Source organism: Lathyrus oleraceus, chromosome 6 (assembly GCF_024323335.1).
Source record: "Lathyrus oleraceus cultivar Zhongwan6 chromosome 6, CAAS_Psat_ZW6_1.0, whole genome shotgun sequence".
NCBI classification, from domain to species: Eukaryota; Viridiplantae; Streptophyta; class Magnoliopsida; order Fabales; family Fabaceae; genus Lathyrus; species Lathyrus oleraceus.
In genome coordinates, this window is record NC_066584.1 from 493375795 (window position 1) to 493396712 (window position 20918).

Here is a 20918-nt window from a genome sequence, read left to right on the forward strand (position 1 = left end):
CTACATTTCACCATTATAAAATAAAATGTTTGGTCGATCTAGATGTGAAAAATGTGAGATATTTTGAAGATGTTAAAACGTCCTATTTGATGATGAAATGTGTTGTTTGATTTATATTAATGATTATCTATATAATATTTTTTTATGTATGTCTTAACAATTATCAATGTTAATTTATCTCCATTTTTGCATTTATTTTATTTCTTGTTTTTGCATCTATGTATTAATGTGATGTGTCTGAAAATATATTTTCAAATTATAAAAGTAGTTTTGAATTTTTTATTAGTGTGGAGAAGCAATACTCTTATACACCAATCCCCTTTATGAATCACCAAGTAAATTTTATCAATAGATCCAATAATTAGTTAGCTCAAAAGTACCCCATCTAATACACCAAACAAATAATTCAGTCTGAATTGAATAAATTCTATCATAAATTTAGCCCAATCAAACTTATATGAGCCAAGTGCAATTTTTATATATATTTGTTTTTGGAAAAATGTCCTTATTATGGACATAGTAGAATCCCACCTTATTATATGTCTCCACAACATAGACTATAAATTATAAAATGATTGAAACAAAAATAAAAGAACATTTTAGGATTTAGAGGGATAAGCAAGTGTATTAAGTTTAACCTTACAAAAAAATCTGCTGGAGTTGCTTTCTTCATTAGTAGCTAAAATATGACCATGTCTGATAATTCATTTTCCTTAGAATCTCTTAATAATGATTGCACTTTAGAGTAAACTAATTAGCATGTGAAATTGGGATAGAACAAATAATGGACAAACAAATAATGGATAGAAATATATGATAAGTTCAGACACACTAAGTCAAATGAATTCTTGAGGTAATGCTCTCCATTACATTACATCAAAAATAAAACACATTCAAAATGTTTGCAAGTTAGTTTTAAAAATATGGAGTTGTAAGAAATTAATAATGCTATCCATTACTTTACATAAAAAGTAAAACACATTAAAATATGAACCAAATCATGCCTAAGCTGCAAATGCTAATAATCCTTCATAAGTTCTAACTCCTCTTGATTCAGCTACTAATGATGTACTTAGTCTAAATTAAAAAAAATCACTTTTTTCTTAGTATTGGTTCTCCCTTTAGCTTGTTTCTTTGTTGACAGTTTATGCATCTTTGATCAACATAGGAGGAGCTTTTTGTGATACAGAAGACGTGGATAGGGGACTTACATTGTTTTGTCCAAACTTCTTCATTTTCTTTATGTGTTTTTTCCCTTTCACATGACCTTCCATCACAGCTTTTGAGAAAGTGCTAATTTCACAAATTTCACACCACAAAGGTTCAACCTTTCTCCTTTTTGTTAATGCACTTATCTTCTCCGCTTCATCCATTGCAACATCTCTTTTACTCTCCAAAGAACCTACATTTTGCCTTTTCTCCGCAACTAGCCCCCCATTTTCAAATTTTATAATATCATTACCGATCATCATCTCTACGAGCTTATCCTCATTTGTGGATTTTATTACACTTCCACCATTATCAGCAACTGTTTCCCCAAGTTGCTCCTCATTTTTACCAACCATCATCGCCACAAACTTGTCATTTTTTGATTCTGTTGCACTTGCATCATTATCAGCCACCGTCTTCGCAAGCTGCTCCTCTCTTTTACTTTCTTCGACACCCTTATCAACAGCAGTCTCATTCATGACTTCTAAGGTTATGCAAGGTTGAAGAAGTTGTTGATCTTTTTCTACATCAACCAATAACTTTGTGGTAGTAACATCTGTTTCAGCAACCATCACATTATCCCTACTTTTTTTGTTTCTCTTAGCAATCTTCCTGTTCTGTCCTGCTTCTCTAGCCTTGTGCTTCTTACCGTTCAAATGAGCATTCAAGCCACTCTCACTCGTGGCCTTAATTTCACACAGTGCACAACTCCACCCCTCCTTCGATTTTTTCTTCGAACTAAATGCAAGAGGTTCAGTTTCAGAAACAGGAGGTGTCGTTGCTTTTTGCTTTGCATTAAAGAGATCGGGATCCGGCTTAGCCTACATTGAGATACTCAAATAAAACATCAATTCAAGTATGTTCATAATACATTATTCCGACAATCAACACACTTCCATTGAATATACCCTAAAATGACATTTTAAGCTTATGCCATTTCCTTTCTCAACAACAAATAATCTTACACACAATATGAATAAAATAAATCACTTTAATCTCAACATGTTATTTCCTTTCTCATTGTAGAACACAACAAATGTTACTTCTGTTCACCAATTGATTGTTTCATTGTTATTTTGCATAGAACAACACATGAAAAGAAACCCATTTATATGATTTTAATACTTAGTTATATACACACAAAAATGTTATCAAACATCCATTTGAGACTCGCCGCAATGGTAAATATCGGCCACTATGGCGGATATACATGGCGGTTTTTAGACTCGCCACAATGGTAAATAAAGGCCACTATTGCGGGGTTTTCCGTCAAAGCAGCCGGTATGGTAGGATTTTGGCTCTCCGCCATGGACAGCCATAGACAACACTGAAGTTCACGAAATTAATGAAGCCTTGAATTGGATTAACAAGTATATCAAGATTTATAACTAATTAATCATTAACATAACTTTATTAACTAAAAATTTAAACGCGATTAACCTTGATTTTCAAGTGTTCGAACTTACCTAGAGCTAGAACACTTGCATTCGTAGTTAATAATGTTTAGATTTGTAGCTAATTAAGTTCAGTTATATATATATAGAGAGAGAGAGCATCAGAATTAATAATGGTTCGATGATATCGTCCTCACTAGAACCTAATCTAGTCTCCGATGGTAACCGTGAAAGTTTTGTATCTTCCGCTATGATATTTGATTTAGGTTCGTGTTACAACAATTTAGTGAAACAAAATACAAACTATAACAATCAAATATATCTTCATTCTTGCTTTTTGGTTGAACTTGTCTACAACTAGCTCCCACCACTATTATTTTTTATATTCACCAAGATATTAATATTCAACCTTTGATGGATTTCAATCTTGATGATTCACTGATCTTCACTCAACCTTAAATTCTAAGCCTTAAATCAATATACGGACCCAAAGAGAAACTGTACTACAATGGGGAAGAGTTTATTCTCTTTTTTGTTCTAGAAACTTTAAACTTTCGAATTACATCAGATCAATTTTTTGTTGGGAAAACTACACACTTCAAATGATAGCTTAAACCTCTAATGTTTCCTCACAAACAATCATCATACACACTAACAAGATAATGATTCTCGGTGAACATGATCAAGATGAAGATTTCGGAGAGAGAGAGAGGGAGAGAGAGAGAGGAAGAGAGACATAAATTTGTATTTTCAAATCTTTTTTAACAAAAAGTTAATAAGTATCTACATATTTGACATATTTTATATACTTATTAGCTAATCACACTTAATGTTTAAGAAATGGGTAAGCACAATATGCGAATTCCTTTGGAATTCTTTCTATGGTGAACCAATTAAATGAAATGGAAAATGAATGAAGGTTGTATGATGCAAAATTAGTCAAAAGCACGTGGTTACTAATAATTATGCCCCAAGACTAATACTCTATATTTTTAGCTTCATGAACTAAAAAGTGATTAATTACGTGAAGTGTGAAGAAGTGGGAAACAACATGTGGATCAACATGAAAAATGACTTGAAATAGAGAAAACTCAAGCCAAAGGTTATGTGTCATGTATATCAAGTAATCTGCAAAAGCACACCACTCTTGTCAATAGACAAATGAGATAGGTAAAGCTAGATTTTGTAGACACCATTTTTTTGTTAATAGTGTTTGACATGTGACTCCAAATAAAAGAGGGGGGGGGGGGGGGGGGGGGGGGGGCAGGTTAGTTAATTTGGTGTTTTAGATAAATGGTAGTTTGAAAAACTTTTACAATTATTTTTAGTTTAAAAATATTCTAAAAACGTTTTATAAATTAGTAGCTAAAAGATAAATAAGCAGAAAATAAAGAGTTAAGGGTAAGATACGTAACACCAGGAATTATAGAGGTTCTATCCAAATGAAGTAGCCTAATCCTCTACCCAAGATTTTATCTTGAGTATCTAATAATTCTTAAGATATTTTAGTAGGTTAAACTCTCGAACCTCCTTATACAAGGAAAAATGAAGTTTTAGGCTAACTTCCAACGAAACAATAAACAACAGAGAGAAGTCCTCAGTCTTCCTTCCAAACAGAGGATTGAAGAAGTTAGTCTTACTTTCAAATAAAAACTTGAAGCAGTTATTTCCCAAGTTAAATCGAGGTTTTACACGGGCTTATCTTGAACCAAGGTGAACTTTTAAATCGGGATGAACTCACAAACCAAACTGGAGTTATGATAGGCTGGCCACAAACCACTAATGACTCCTTAGTGGCTAGGGAAGTGTTAGCTTTAGTTTCATTGGAAAAACCAACGCAAATATCATATTGACTTTATGTCGCCTGAATAGATATAAAAGGTTGAAGAGAGTTGCTTTATGAAATTGTCTCCTTTCTAAAGTTGCGCAAGCCCCCCTCCCCCCTAATGAATTAAAAAAAGCTTTTTGATTGATTCAGGGTGCAGTGAAACCAATTTATTTCAAGGAAAAGGTGGACATTCTATATCGGTATTATCTCGAACCAAAGAAAGATTTTAATCGGGGTGAGCGTACAAACTGAATCGAGGTTTCACCAGGATAACCACGAACTAAGTTGATATTTTAAATTGGACTAATATTGAAACGAAGAAAGCTTTTGAATGGGATGAGCTTACTAATCGAAATAACGACTTAGAATCTAAATACCCACACCAAAGCTTTTAAAGAGTTTAGTTTTGAACCCAAACAAACAGTCCCTTATGGAAAAATTATTCAACCAAGGTAAAATATCCCTTGGTGAATTTACAATAATGTCCTTCTAGAATTTACCAAGAAACTTCACAAAACAAAAAAACTTCCTCGAAGCGCTGTGACTAAATTTAAGTGAGAAAAAGTTGAAAAATATTTTAGAGTGAAAGAGTGAGGTGTGAGATAGAATACTCATGATTCTAGTTGTAAAAATGTGAAGGGAATGAAGTCAATTTATATGCTAGAGGGTGGCATAAAAAGGAAAATTTCTTGGGACAAAATTAATGTGCCAATTGATTGGCACATTTATCCAATTAATTGGAAGGCCTTAAAATATTTTTTTTGGAGGTTTAAAAACTAAGGAAATGATATTTTCCGTTCATTAAGACATTGTCCTAATTTTTTGCAAGTTGGTTTTCCAAAAACCAGATTGTAGAGATATCCAATTTTTAGATGGTGCTTGATGACATGATTGTTAGTTATAATTCATATTCATTTCAATTGAATTTAAAGTTAATTTGTATTTCATTTAGTAGGTGGTTCTGATAGTATATAAACTTATTGTGATTCAGTTTGTAAACAGATGTTGGTTGTAATCATTTCCATCTGAAAGTTAGTTACAAATTCAGTTATAGTTTCTCTCTCTCTCTCTCTCTCTCTCTCTCTCTCTCTCTCTCTATATATATATATATATATATATATATATATATATATATATATATATATATATATATATATTTCTCTTCCATCATCTTTTTCATTTTCAACATTTTTCTCCAATAATTGGTATCTAGAGCTCTAGTTCAGATTCAGATCGGGAAATACGAGTGTACATGAGGCATGTGTGATTGGCTTTGTTTCTGAAATTCACAATTAATTGAAGTTTGAAATTGAAACATAATCAAATTTCTTGATTCTAAAGGATTGGGAAACATGAATGTTAGCGATATTTTTGTAAATTTGCAAAAGAACGAAGATGAACAGTGGAAACGGTAGCTTGAACACAAAGCTTCTAGTCTTTGATGGAAAGAATTGTAATCGGTGGATGATTCAGATATGAGTGTTGTTTAGAGCTCAAGATGTTCTTGGTGTGGTAAATGATGGTTACGTAATGGTTATAGAAGATGCAACTGAAGCACAAATAAACACGCATAAAGAAACAAGGAAGAATGATCATAAGGTTTTGTTATATATCCATCAGTGTGTGGATATGAATGTGTTTGAGAAGATCACTAATTCAATTACGGCGAAGGCTGTGTCGGACACAATAGTACCGTGATATGGTGGTGATGCATCAGTAAAGAAGGTAAAGCTTCACTCTCTATTTAAGCTGTGTGAGAATCTCAACATGAAGAACAATGAGAAGGTACCTGATTACATCTTTAGAATAATTATAATCACAAATGAGATGAAATCTTGTGGAGAGACTCTCTTTGAGCGAGTAATCATTGAAAAGTTATTGAGATCACTTTCTCCTTAGTATAATTATATTGTTAAAGAGTCTGAACACTCTAAGGACCTTAGCACCATGAGAATTGAAGAGCTGCAGATTAGTCTAGAGGCATAAAATTTGTGTCTTATTGAGACAAACTATTAAAGAGAGGTAAAGCAGGCTCTAGAAGCATCTTCTAGTAAGTCTTGGTCAGAAGCCAAGAAGAGACATGTTGGTGGTTATCAGAAGTTAGAAGTCTCCAACTCTGATGAGAAGAAACATCATGAGGGATATGAGAAGTTTGACAGGAAGAAGGTTCAATGTTATTGTTGTAAGAAGTTTGGTCACTTTACTGTTGGTTGTTGGTCAAACAAGGAAAGGAAATCAAAAGAAGCAAACATAATCAGATGAGAGTCTGATGATGAACATGTTCTATTGATGGCTTCTGGATTTAATGGTGGATATTTGATAGACTGGTGGTATATGGACACTAGCTGCCTAAGTTACCTAACTGGAAACAAACAATGGTTGATTAATTTTGACTCTAGAAAGTGGACAAAAAACAGATGCGCTAATGATAAGTATCTGAATACTGAAGGAATGGACATTGTTAATATTAGAGTGAAGAATGGCAAAACTGTTCTGATCAAAGATGTTTAGTATGCTCTTAGCATGAAGAGCAATCTGATAAGTGTATATTAGCTAATTGAGAAAGGTTTCTCACTTATTATGAAGGACAATCTCTTGAAGCTGTATGATTATGATCAAAAGTTGATTATGCAATCTGAACAAGGAAGGAATAAAACATTCATAGTGAATATAGAAACATTTGAAACTAAATTCCTTAGTGCATAAGGTGTTATAGGTGACACTGAGTTGTGGCACAAGAGATTGGGGCATCTGAACTTCAGAAGCTTGAGACATCTAAGTTCTAAAAAGCTGGTACATGGCACTCCTAAGATTGTAAAGCCTAAGAAGTCATGTCAGATATGCATGAAAGGAAAGCAACATAGATTGACATTTGCATCAGAAGTAGCAAAAGCAAAACATGCTTTAGGAGTATTGCATTTTGATGTATTTGGACCATTTGAAGTACTTTCACATGGAGGAAACAAGTACTTTGTGTAATTTGTGGATGAGTTCACAAGGATGACATGAGTAACACTCGTCAAGTTTAAGCATGAGGTGTTTGTTGAGTTTCAGAAGTTCAAGGTGAAGGCTGAAAAACAAAGTGGCCAGAAGTTGAAAATTCCCAGAACTGATGGTGGAGGTGAGTACAACTCTATAGAGTTCAGGAAATACTATGAGGATAATGGAATTCAGTATGAGGTTACTGCTTCGTACACTCGTTAACACAATGGTCTTATTGAAAGAAAAATAGAACTTTGCTTGATAAGACAAAAAACATGCTGAATGAGAATAAGCTCCCTCACATCTTGTGGGGAGAAGCTATTGCCATTGCAGCATATGTGGTCAACAGGTGTCCAACCAAGAAGCTGAAGGAAATTGTTCCTTTTGAGAAGTGGACTGGAGATAAGCAAAGTGTGAGTCGTGTAAAAGTGTTTTGTTTTGTTATAAAGTGTTTCAAATGCTATGAGAAGGGATTGGATGACAAAATTAGAGTCATGTTTCTTATATGGTACCACATTATAAGTGCTTATAAACTCTAATGTCATGTCACCAACAAATTTGAGTTCAATAGAGATGTCATTGTGAAAGAATCAGAAGTGTGAGAATGGTACAAATCTCAATCCAACTTTGGTGCAGTGTTAACACATTATTTAACTTATGAATTTATTTCAGACTCTGAAGGAGAATCTGCCTCTAAAGATGAGTCAAAGTCTGAAGGTAACTCTGATGTTGAAGGAGAGTCTAAAGGCGAGTCTAAATCTAAAGGTGAATCTGATTCTGATTCTGATTCTGATGACGATCCAAACTCAGGTGGTAATCATGCCTCTGAAGGTGGTCCATTCTTTGAAGGTAGTCTATCGTCTAATATTGTTACAACATTTGAAGAAGATTCTGAACAAGTTCAGAGACCACAAAGAATCAGACAAATATCAAGAAGATTTGCAGAGTTTGACATGTTGCAAGATATTGTGATAGACTATAAAAGGGAAGTCATTAGTGTTCCATATTGGTAGATTCTGAACCAGTTAGTAATAAAGAAGCTCTTAAGAATAAAGTGTAGCTAAAGGCCATGAAAGAAGAACTTGAAGCTATATAAATAAACAAGACTTGGGAGTTGACTAAGCTTCCAAAGAACAAGAAAGCCATCAGTGTGAGATGGGTTTACAAGTTGAAACTAAAGTTAGATGGATCAATTGGAAAATACAAACCAAGGTTAATAGCTAAAGGATTTCTATATAAATTTGGATTAGATAACTTTGAGGTGTTTGCACCTATAACTAGACGTGAAACAATCAGATTTGTGATTTCTATAGCTACTAATAGAAATTGGTCTCTGATGCATTTAGATGTGAAATCCGTATTTCTGAATGGTCCTTTATAAGAGCAAGTTTATGTGTCACAACCTCCTAAATTTTTGAAAAATAATTAGGAAGGGATTGTGTACAAGTTGCATAAAGCCTTGTATGTACTAAAACAAGCTCCTAGAGCTTGGAATATGAAAATTGATTCATTTTTCAAGCTTTAAGGATTTAGAAAATGTGAGATGGAGTATGGTGTTTATGTTCAGCATACATCTGATAGAAATATATTATGGTGTGTCTCTATATTGATGACATACTGCAAACAGGAAGATATTCAAATGAGATAGCTAAGTTCAAGAAGATGCTGGTGAATGGGTTTGATATGAATGATCTAGAAAATATAGTATATTTTTTACGGATGGAGATTCTATATTCTGATAAGGGTATAATTGCATCAGCTGAAGTATGAACTTGAGCTTATGAAGAGATTTGAGCTAATAAATTGCAAGTCTACAATCACACCTACTGAAATAAATCACAGATTGGATTATGATGTTTAGGGTGATGATGTAGATGCTACAATTTTTAAATAGTTGGTTGGTTGTCTGAGATATTTGTGCAATACCAGACTTGGCATCTGCTATGCAGTTGGAATGATGAGTAGACTTATGAACAAACCAAAGTGGTTACATTACCAAACTGATGTCAAGGTACTGAGGTATATTAAGGGGACTCTGAAGTATGGATTTTTGTTCTCTTATGTTATTCTGACTCTAATCGGTGTAGAGTCAGAGTTGACAGAAGAAGTACTTTTGCATATTTCTTCAAGTATCTAGTAGGTCCCATTTCTTGGTGCTCCAAGAAGCAACAAGTGGTTACATTGTCAACCTGTGAAGCTGAGTACCTTGCACGTGATTTGTCAGCTTGTCAAGCTGTTTGAATTATGAACTTGTTACAGGATCTGAAAATCAAGGTGAGCAAGTCTGTGAAGTTTATGATTGACAACAAATCAACTATAAGTCTTGCCAAGAACTCAATGCTGCATGGAAGGAGTAAGCACATTGACACAATGTTCCACTTTATGAGAAATCAAGTTCATAGTGGAGTGCTTAAAGTTGTTCAGTGTAGTACTCAGGAGCAGGTGACAGATGTGCCGACTAAGGCTATCAAGACTAAACACTTTATCCATTTGAGTAATGAAATTGGTGTTGTTTATTTTAATTAGCTGAATATGAATTAAAGGATGATGTTAGTTGTAATTCAGATTCATTTCAGTTACATTTAAAGTTAATTTGTATTTCATTTAGCAAGTGGTTCTGATAGTATATAAACTGAGTTTTATTCAATTTGTAAACAGATTCTGATTGTAATCATTTCCATCTGAAAGTTAGTTACAAATTCAGTTACAGTTCCTCTCTCTCTCTCACACACACACACACACACATACACATCTTCTCCATCTTCAACCTTGTGCTCAAACAATAATGTCATTGCACATCATTTAGTAAGAAAAATCAGACAAATCAAATTAAAAATGAGCAAGTTAGAAGCAAAGATGTGAAAAAAGCATGAAAAAGTGACAAAAGGTGAAGAAAAGAACTTACCGTAAAAATTGATTAAAAAAAAGGAACAAAAACACGTTGAAATCACTACGATCAACACGTCAACGCCACTTCAAAGATAAGCAAAAACTTCACTAACTTTCAAATTTGACAATAGAGTTAAAACAAATCACACACTTGTTAAATGCATATAAATTATCTAAAATCAACACTACTCCAATCTCAAATGCAACTAAAAATTAGTCAAACTTTTGATACATTTGAAGAGCGTGTGGCTAATGAATAGGGAACATCATGTGGCTAAGTGATGCAATTATGTTAGAAACCCAATAATATAATTTGGTAGTAGCTAGTAATAGGACAGTGCAAGATTTCATTTCACGTGGGCCAGTGTGTGTATGGGATGGTCATAACATGAGGCTCCATCTCTCTATCTTTCATAAAACACTTAGCCGTCAATTGACTCATTTCTTTTTGTTTTTTTCACTCTCATCATCATCATCATCTCATTTCATACACAAACCCAAACTCTCAAAAAATTTCCTTAGTTTTATTTCTTCAATATAGAAATTGGTTTACCAAAAGTCACAAAATTTATGCGTTCTATTATTGTGTGGCCATGTGGTTTGGAATATATGAGAGGAAAAGGGACCAAAATTTCTTGTATTTCTCCATGGTAATGTTTTTGGTAACAACGTTGGTGTGTTGTCACTCATGTCATGTTGGAGCTCTTCGTATATTCCCAGGAAAAACTGTGGCAAAAGTGGAATTCAGCAGAGAAGTTTTACATAACAACAAGGTCAACAACAGCAACAAGAACAAAGATCTGTTCAATAAGTTCTTCAAAGGAAGCACTTTTTTTGACAAGAACAAACCCAAAATGGAGTTTGATGATATCAAAAGAAGAGTACCAAGTTGCCCAGATCCTCTTCACAATTAATCATTAAGTAAATTCTTATCAAATTTTTTGTATTTTTTTTTCATTTATATATATTTTGTCTTCGACCTTTGTTTTTTTCCTTGTATTATTTTTATTGAAATTTCCCCAAAATAACCTTGTTTTTCTCATCATTTTCTATCTATGTATGAAAGAAAATAGAGAAAACCGGGGGTATTTTGGTAAATTACTATATTATATTATAAGAAATGTATTTTTGATTGCTCTTCTCATATATGGAGGATCCAGAAAATGATTTTTTTTTAAGAATCTTCAATTTTATTTGCTACCAAAAAAATCATCAATATTGAAGGATGTTAGATTCAGGGTCCATTTTTAATTAATTAATTTTTCTGAAAAAGTGTTTTTAATTTGTTGTATACTTTTGTTTCTTTGAGTTCTTTTTGTTTTTTACTATTTAGCTTTTTCTCTTTAGGGGCTTGAAAAGGGGAAGAAGCTGAAAATATTTTATTTAAAAGTGTAGTCAAAATAGAAAGTTATAGATACAGCATTCTTTTAACTTAAATATACATATATGAAAGCAATTTTCTTCTCTATTATTCTCTCCCAATGCAGAAAAGAATAATATAAGTTTTTTCTCATTGTCAACGACAAAATCAATTTATGGTAGCTAGTAAATTAAAAGTAAGAAAAGCTAAACTACTTTTTAGTGAAGTTCAGTACAGAGTCTGCATTATGAACCATTTTCATTTTGCTTAATTTGGTAAGTTTTTCATTTTTTTCAATTGTTTCTCTCACATGATTTCTATTTCCTGGACAATTGTTGGTATATTCATTTTACATGATAAATTTAAATAAAGAAGTACATGGTAATTCGCAATATCAATTATTTATATTGACGTGTAATACACAGGTATTTGAATGAGATGATAATAAATTTATTTTAAATTAATTAAAAAATTTGGATTTGAATTTAATTTTGAACACCTAACAATGTTAAATTTTCTACGCGTATAAAATATTCGATTTTTATTTAAAAAATAGCATCATGGTAAATCATGGGGTGAGAGTCTAAAATTGATTAAGATAATTTATAAGTTAAAAGAAGGGTTGGTAGTGGTTGAGATTGAAAGGGAATGTAATAGAAATTATTTAGGGGCATTCAACAGGTATGTAGGTGTTGGTAAGTTAGGGAGAATGGTTGTTAAGAAAATTTGGAGTCAATTGATTTTGTAAAACTTAATTTTAGTTAAAAATTAGTTGAAGGAAAAGTGATTTAAGTTTAAACAAGCTCTTGAAAAAATAAATTAAAAAGTAAATTTAAATGTAAAAGTCATGCTTCAACAATAAAACTACAAATCATAAATTCAAATTATATCAAATTTAAAGATTGTAAATATCTGAAAATCAATTCAACAATTTTAGAATCAATTATGAATGCTACAAATATAAATCAAATGTATACGAAGATTAGTACATATGTAATAGATAGGGTTCCAACTAAGGACACTTTGATTAAGCATGATATTGTGTTAGTTAATAAAATCATATAATCAAATACGTGTTGAGGTGGGAAATTTTTTTGACAAGGTAATTTAATTTAATTTGATTAACATGTGTGGTCAATATAAAAAAAAAATATATTATTTGAAATTATGATTTATAACTTTTGAGTTTTAACATGATTTTTATAATGAATTTTATTATTCAATTCACTTTTGTAAGAATTTGTACTTGTTAAAAAATATATGTATGTGTGGTATTTATACACATGTAGGAGATGCTTAGAGACCTTAGTAAAGGATGATGGTTATGGCTTCTTCGCAGCGGCGAGAGGCCACCTTTAGTGGTGTTTATGGTGGTATTAGAGGGCTAGCTCACATTAGGTGAGAGATTCTGTGTATAAGCGTTATGCCTAAGGTGTAATGATTTGTCGCATGCCCTTAAATGAGTCAGATATTTATAGAGGCTCTTGGGCCTACGGTTTAGGAAATCCTAAGTGGTAATTGTTCCCTTTGACTGGGGGAGACTGTTGACTACCTATCTTTTAGGAAGTCATGGTATGATTCAGTTTATATGATTAATGATGGAAGGATACCTGTACTGTACACACATAACTTGGGGGAGATCCCCTCATGCTACGCAAAGACAGCGCCCAGGCGATACCTCATGAAGTGGGGACCCTTGTGTCGCCCTTATTTGAGACTCTCACAAATATATCACTACAAAATCCCTTAAGCAAGAGGGTTTGTAAATGGTGAAGTGTTACCAGGCTTCTTTCGGATGTCACCTCATGAGTAAGGGTGAGTCTTTTAGTTGAAAGTGATCTTCTTAATGAGAGGTGAGTCCCTCAAACGAAGGTGATCTTCTTAATGGGAGGTGAGTCCCTCAACTGAAACTGGTCTTCTTAATGGCAGGCGAGTCCCTAAACTGAAGGTGACCCCCTTATGTCGGATGAGCTATTTAATTGGGGGTTGAGTTATCACCCTTATGCCAGATGTATCCTAATTAGCCAGGATGTCAGTTGGGGATGTCAAACATCAATCACTCAGGCAGACACATTTAATTCTATTTAATGAAAACAATGATGACTTTTATCGAGACGCTAAACATCAGCGACATGTGCTAGAAGCGTGCTGAGTTTTTCAAAATTTCTAGGGGAGCCTAAAAAGCTTCTTTCGAACTCTTATGGTTTTAATTTCCTTATAAAGGCTTCTTTTATTACTTTTTTCTTTATTTACATATTCTGTAAATTCTTCTTAACAATCTGCTCAGTTTTCCTACAAGCTCTTGATTCTTTGTTCACAACCCTCTCAGGTATGAAAATTTTCTTTTCTTTCCTTTTGTAGTAGTTGCGATTATGGATTATAAGGAAAGGCTCAAAATAGGGTTTAGGCCAGCGTAAAGCTATAGGAATTGAGAATTATAGCCATCCCTTTGACGATTGTGACAGTGGTGGTGATTTCTTTTTGTTCTTATGTTCTCCTAGGAAAACATCTCTGCCTTGGCATTGGCATCACTGCTTCCCCTGGTGTTATCTGGCGTAGGATAGGGTGCTCTCTTGTTAACCATGGTTGATAATGTCTGAGTATATGAGTGAGGGAAATAGTGAATATGGCGATTGTAAAAGAAGGTGTAACCCATGATAATATTACTAGGATGCCATTGTGCTTGTTAAAAAGTATAGAGGCCTTAGTAAGTGATGGTGGTTACGGCTTACCCGTGACGGCGAGAGGCACTGTTTAGTGATATTTACTGTGTTTACTTTAGTATAAAAGGGTCATCTCACGTGAGGTGAGAGACTTTGTGTATAAGCGTTATGCTTATAGTGTACTGATTTGTCTCATACCCTTAAATGAGTCATATATTTATAGAGGCTCTTAGGCCTAGGGTTTAAGAAACCCTAATAAACGGTAATTGCCTGCCCCTTATCTAAGGGAGATTGTTGACTACCTATCTTTTAGGGGGTTGTGGTATAACACAGTTTATATGACTAATGTTGAGGGATAATGGTATTGCCTACGTCTATCTTAAGGACGAGCCCCCATTCTATGCAAAGGCGACGCCTAGACGACACTCACGAGGCGGAGCCCTTGTGTCGCTCTTATTTGAGACTCTCACAAATATATCACTACATAATTTATTCAAACATAAATCATTTTATCTTCAACTCACTTTTACTTAAAATCAATTTTAAAGAATCAATTTAATTCAAAATCAATTGTCATTGCACATGTTTATTTTGCATAGATTGTGGATAACATTGTGTTTTGTCTTGTGTATTTTAGATTTTAGACATTTAATTTGTTTTTTTTTTTAGACTTTTGTTATGTATTGATAATTTATTTTATTTTTAAAAAAAATGTACATAATAATAATAAGTTTTAAAAAATATATTTTCTTTAATAATATTTGTAATTGTATAAATTTATCTATTGAATTAGTTAGTTTGAGACAAAGGACTACTTAATTTTCATTAAAAATGATTAAATTTTATTGAAGTAAAGTAAATTTTCAAAGGTCTTTGGAAGACATTGGAAACCTCATCTCCAAATAATTAAATTGATTGTATGTGGATGTACCATATATACCTTACGACAAGAGAGTTCTAATGTATAAATTTTTTAAATTAGATGAGTTCAAATTTCGGCGCGTTAACTTTGAAGTTTAAGAACATTTATAAATTATAAATGTAAAAATTGACATGTTTCTTACTTAATCACTTCATTTCTACATATTTCATGTTTAAAAGTTGTGAACGAATATATCCGTAGGACTCAAGTTACTTGACATCAACTGATCTTGAACCTTTAAGACTAGAACTTGTTGAACCCTTGGAGAGTCCTCAAAGTGACATGGACGAGTTTATACCGATTTTGAATCACGTTGATTGTTAGGGAAAAAACATACAAAGTATAGAGAAAAAAGAGGAACACAATCACAACACAAGAACATAACGTGGAAACTCCAAAATCGGAGAAAAAACCATGATCGTTGTCAATAGACAACCAGGGAATAAAACTATGTCAAAATTCTTACAACACATAATATACCTTTAACTAACCTAGGTCCTCATTACATCCACACCCTTCAAAACAATTTGTAAAAATTGTTATAACACATAATATACACTCAACTAACTCAGACCCCCAGTACACCTACACCATTCAAAACAAATATTTAACTATATCTCGCAACACTCTAATACAAGAGTAAAAGAGAACAAAGAAAGTCAAATACAAGCTTAAAATACTTTTGACTGGTGCATCTTAGAATGAAGAACTTGAATCCTATATATAGTCTTGGACCCCCTCTTCCTTCACAAAACTAAGCGATGCAGGACTTCAAATAACTTGTATCCTATATATATAGCCTTGAACTCTCTATTCATTCACAAAACTAAGCAATGTGAGACTTATTCCACATGTATGTTTTCAATCAACCCCAACAGTCTCCACCTTGATTAAAAATAATGCATAAGATTTCATTGTCTTCACCGACAATCTTACTCCACCATAAAAAGTATCAACATGTATATTTTCAACCAATATCAACAATCTCCATCTTGATTGAAAATAATACATCAATTTTCATTATCTTCACCAACAATCATATTCCATCATAAAAAGTATAGTCACTTGAATCTACACAACTCTAAGAAATTTTCAAATTGTCTTCATTGAAAATCATAGTTTTAAAAATTATCATACTCTCTCATGAAAAATATAGTTTGCTTGAAAATAAACCACTTCAAGAATTTTACATTGTCATCACCGACAATCATATATTTTATCATGAAGAATAAATTTCACTTGAAGCCAAACCACTCCAAGAATTTCACACCGTCTTCGCCGACAATCATGTTTTTAAAAACTATAATACTCAACCTAAATAATAGTATACTTCACTTAAAGCTAAACCACTTCAAGAATTTTCACATGTCGCAAACCAGATTGAAACATTGTGGTACAACTTCCTTATTGGTAGGAAGCTCTTCAACCACCGACATAACCTTCCTCCTTGTGTAATCTTGATTGTATCAACACATCTTGGACTCTAACTTTCCATCAGTAAAAAATGTTCTTCCATCAATTTTCTCTAGCCCAAACTGCACAACGGAATTTGTGACTACAACTCAACAACATTTCCACAACACTACCATTTTTTTCTAATGTGGAAGATCATACAAAACTGCAACCACAGAGCATACTAATAACACTTATCCCCATATCGAACCAAAAGCTCTGATACCAATTGTTGTGAAAAATAAAAGCATAAAGAAAAAAATAGGAACTCAATTCAAAAACAAGAACATAAGGTGGAAACTCCAAAACCAGAGGAAAAACATGATCATTGTCAATAGACAACCAGAGAATAATACTATGTAAAAATTGTTTTAATACATAAAATACCCTCAACTAACCCAGACCCTCAGAACATCCACACCCTTCAAAACAAATATTTAACTACATTTCACAATACTCTAATACAAGAGTATAAGAGAACAAAGAAAGTCAAATACAAGCTTAAAGTGATTTTGACTAGTGCATCTTGGAATGAAGAACTTAAATCATATATATAGTCTTGGACTCCTTCTTCCTTCACAAAACTAAGGGATATGGAATTTCAAATAACTTGTATCTTATATATAGCCTTAGACTCCCTCTTCATTCACAAAACTAAGTGATGTGGGACTTCTTCAACATGTATATTTTCAACCAACCCCAACAAGTTGAGATGTGACGTCTCCCTCTCTTGTGGTCCTAGAGCATTAGTCCCATTGATGCTCCCGACTCTCCCGAACTCCCCAAGAGTGGTATCAAAGTCGTGGTTAGACCTTGTTGGGAAGTGGGAGCTGGATCCAGTGTTGGATCATATTGTAGGATGTGGATGACTCACACTTATGGGGGGAAATATTATGTGGAAATGTGAGGGGTTAAAGTGTCACATCGCATTTGAATAGGTGTAATGTTGGATTTATAAGAGAGATGACTCATTTACCTAATACCTTAAGGTGTTAAGTAGAGATGTGATGTCCCCCTCTCTTATGATCCTGAAGCATTGGTCCTATTCGTGCATCTGCCTTCCCTAGACTCCCCAACAGATTGTGCTTGCCATTATTGAAGGGTGGGGAGTTTATCCGACCATGAGGTCAGTTATTCCCTTTATAAAAAAATCAACACAACTTCGCTACCTCAACTACAACTCATATAACAATTCAGATAGAAGTTACACACGTTACGACAAAAAGACAAGATAGTTAATGACAACAATAGTGTAACTATAAAGATCATTAAGGCAAGAGTGAAGTGACTTCTACACATGCCATTTAGACTGAGGCTTTACAGGTTCAATGGTTGTAAGATCACATATAATGTATATTTGCAAATACAAGATAGTTACCGATTATCCAACAAAAAGATTCTCACATTTAAAAAAATTAAACTCACAACCTTTTAAGTTAATTCAATATTTTTTTAATGGTAATCAATACTCTTAAGTTAGAGTTCAAACCAATCAGAACCATCATTAATATATCATATCCCAACAAAAGAGAAGCAGTAGATTCACCTGCATAATCTGGTTCAACTATTTATCAATTGAATAAATCTTCATTGGTTATCTAATTTATAATTTCACGTTAAATCCCGTTATCCCGTTTATTTGGTGAAATTATATAACTGATTTTTTCCCGTTAAATCATGTATCCCTTTTAGTTTACTGCATGCATAAAGTTTATATTTTCCTTCCAGTTTCGGTCTGTATTTTTCAATTTATAAAATATGATAACAAATGATTTTTTTGAATAAGATTATATTAAGAATAAAACAAAGCACAAAAAGAGAGTAGGGATTATACCAATACCCTTTCAAGAAGGAACAAACCTAAAGAAGGACAAACCAAGTCTATTCTTTATAAAATCTGTTCTAATACATAAAGATGTAGAGGAAAAATGGGAAGTATCCGTTAATGATAAACCTAAATTAGCAAAAGCATTTGCACAACTGTTCTCTTCTCTAAATATGTGAGAAACAATAAAATTCCACTTAAAAACTAAATTAATACAATTAATTCATCTATGCCTAATCAATCAAGACGTACCATACAAAGGATTGAAAGTTTTACCACCGCCGTCGAGTCCATTTCCAACCAAACCTTGTGTCAATTCTTCTCATTAGCGTACTCAATTGCTTGCATAGCACCTCAGAATTCGACAATAAAAAAGTTTGAGACAACTAAAAAAGAGGCATAAACACCAACAAAAAAAAACCATCATTGTCTCTAGCAATGCCTATCACAATTGAACTTTATCCACTCCCTAAGAGGGGACTGATATTTAGAGCATATGAGAGCCGGATTATCACCTTAAACCTCTTAAGAATCCCAAAGAACCATATACAAATGAAAATTAAGTTGGTATTACATTCTTGTAAAAGAAGGATCATACACAAACAACCATATATGATGAGTATACTAAGTTTTTGAATCATGGGAAATGCTCCAACAACTTATGTGATATAATATTAACCAAGCCAATTATTATTTTCTGAAAAACCCAAGCCAATTATTATTGGCGAGCATCTTATAAATTATCTTGAATTATTGGTGGCAGTTTGAACTAGAACTTCGCATATGCATAACGACAATATTATATCAATAGACTACTCATTAAATTGGTAACATAACATGATTAAACAGTTTAATCCACTCAGTCATCTTGTCCTGATCCATTGAGGAAAATGACCGTAAGAAAAGTAAAACATGTGGGTATGTTGGTTGGTTCCATAAAATAGATTATAGAAGTGTAATTGATTTTAATAACACTACAAAAAAAAATCGAATTTTGTCACAGATTGAACCCCTCACAACCTAAAAAATCACCTTACAAAGTCCAATTATGTGATGGACTATATCACTTTGCAAAATATATCATCGCAAATTTTGTATCATAGGTTTAACTTCTCACAAAGATGCTTGAAAATTAACCTCTCACAAAAGTTATATACAAAGTAGATTTTTTTAGACTATAGACTAGCATAGCACATAGAGTAGCAGATTGGTGTGACATATTTTATTGATGGTTAACCAATGACAATGCAGTATAACTTTTGTTAAAGGTTAACCTCTTAACAACGCAGTAAACATTTTAAAAACAAAAATATAAACTAAAACAGAAAATATATATTATATATATATATATATATATATATATATATATATATATATATATATATATATATAATATATATATATATATATATATATATATATATAATTGAAATACACTGACAGTGTAAAATGATTTTAGACCGTCAGTTAATCTTATGTGTTGGATATTGAAATAAATTTGACTTTTATTTTAAAAACCTATAAACTAATGCAAACGAGTGATGATGATGAATCGACGGTGTAAATCTTTTTACATTTATAATAATATCTCTCTCTCTCTCTCTCTCTCTCTCTCTTCTCTCTCTCTCTCTCTCTCTCTCTCTATATATATATATATATATATATATATTATTATTATATATATAATTATATATATATATATATTATATATATATATATATATATATATATATATATATATATACTTTTTTATTTAAAAAAAAATATTGTATATAATTTTTTTGAAATATATACTGTTTTTATAAATTCTATTATTAATTTACACTAACATCACCTAATTATTTACACTACTATTTTAAAGACCATTTAAAAACTAACATAAAAATTTAAAAACTATCATTTATTCTAACATTTTTATGAAAAATATATCTGGCGTATAAATTCAAAAACTTATATTATTTTAAAATATTTCTATCATAAACTAATACTAACATTCTAATTAATTCATAAAATAATTTCTTTTTTAAAAAAAGAGAAAAAATGCGTACCTTAATATAAGATCCACAAATGTGAGCTTTTGAACATTAAAATCACCTTTTGGTATCAACAAAAAATATGAAAAAATGATTCAAAAAACCATTGGAATGAAGTCATGAGAAATAAGGAAGTATGACAAGATTTGAAGATTTTTTTAATAAAATAATCAACTATTTCAATTTAATCTTTTAAATATCACAATTTCAAATTATTTATTAAAATAATCATGTTTCATGCACACGTTTAAAGCATGTGTTAGTTGGGCCGACACATGCATTTTGTAATTGAGCATAGGTGCCACTACCATTGTCACATGCATGCAGTGAAGTCAATGCAATTGACGCATGCTTACTATCT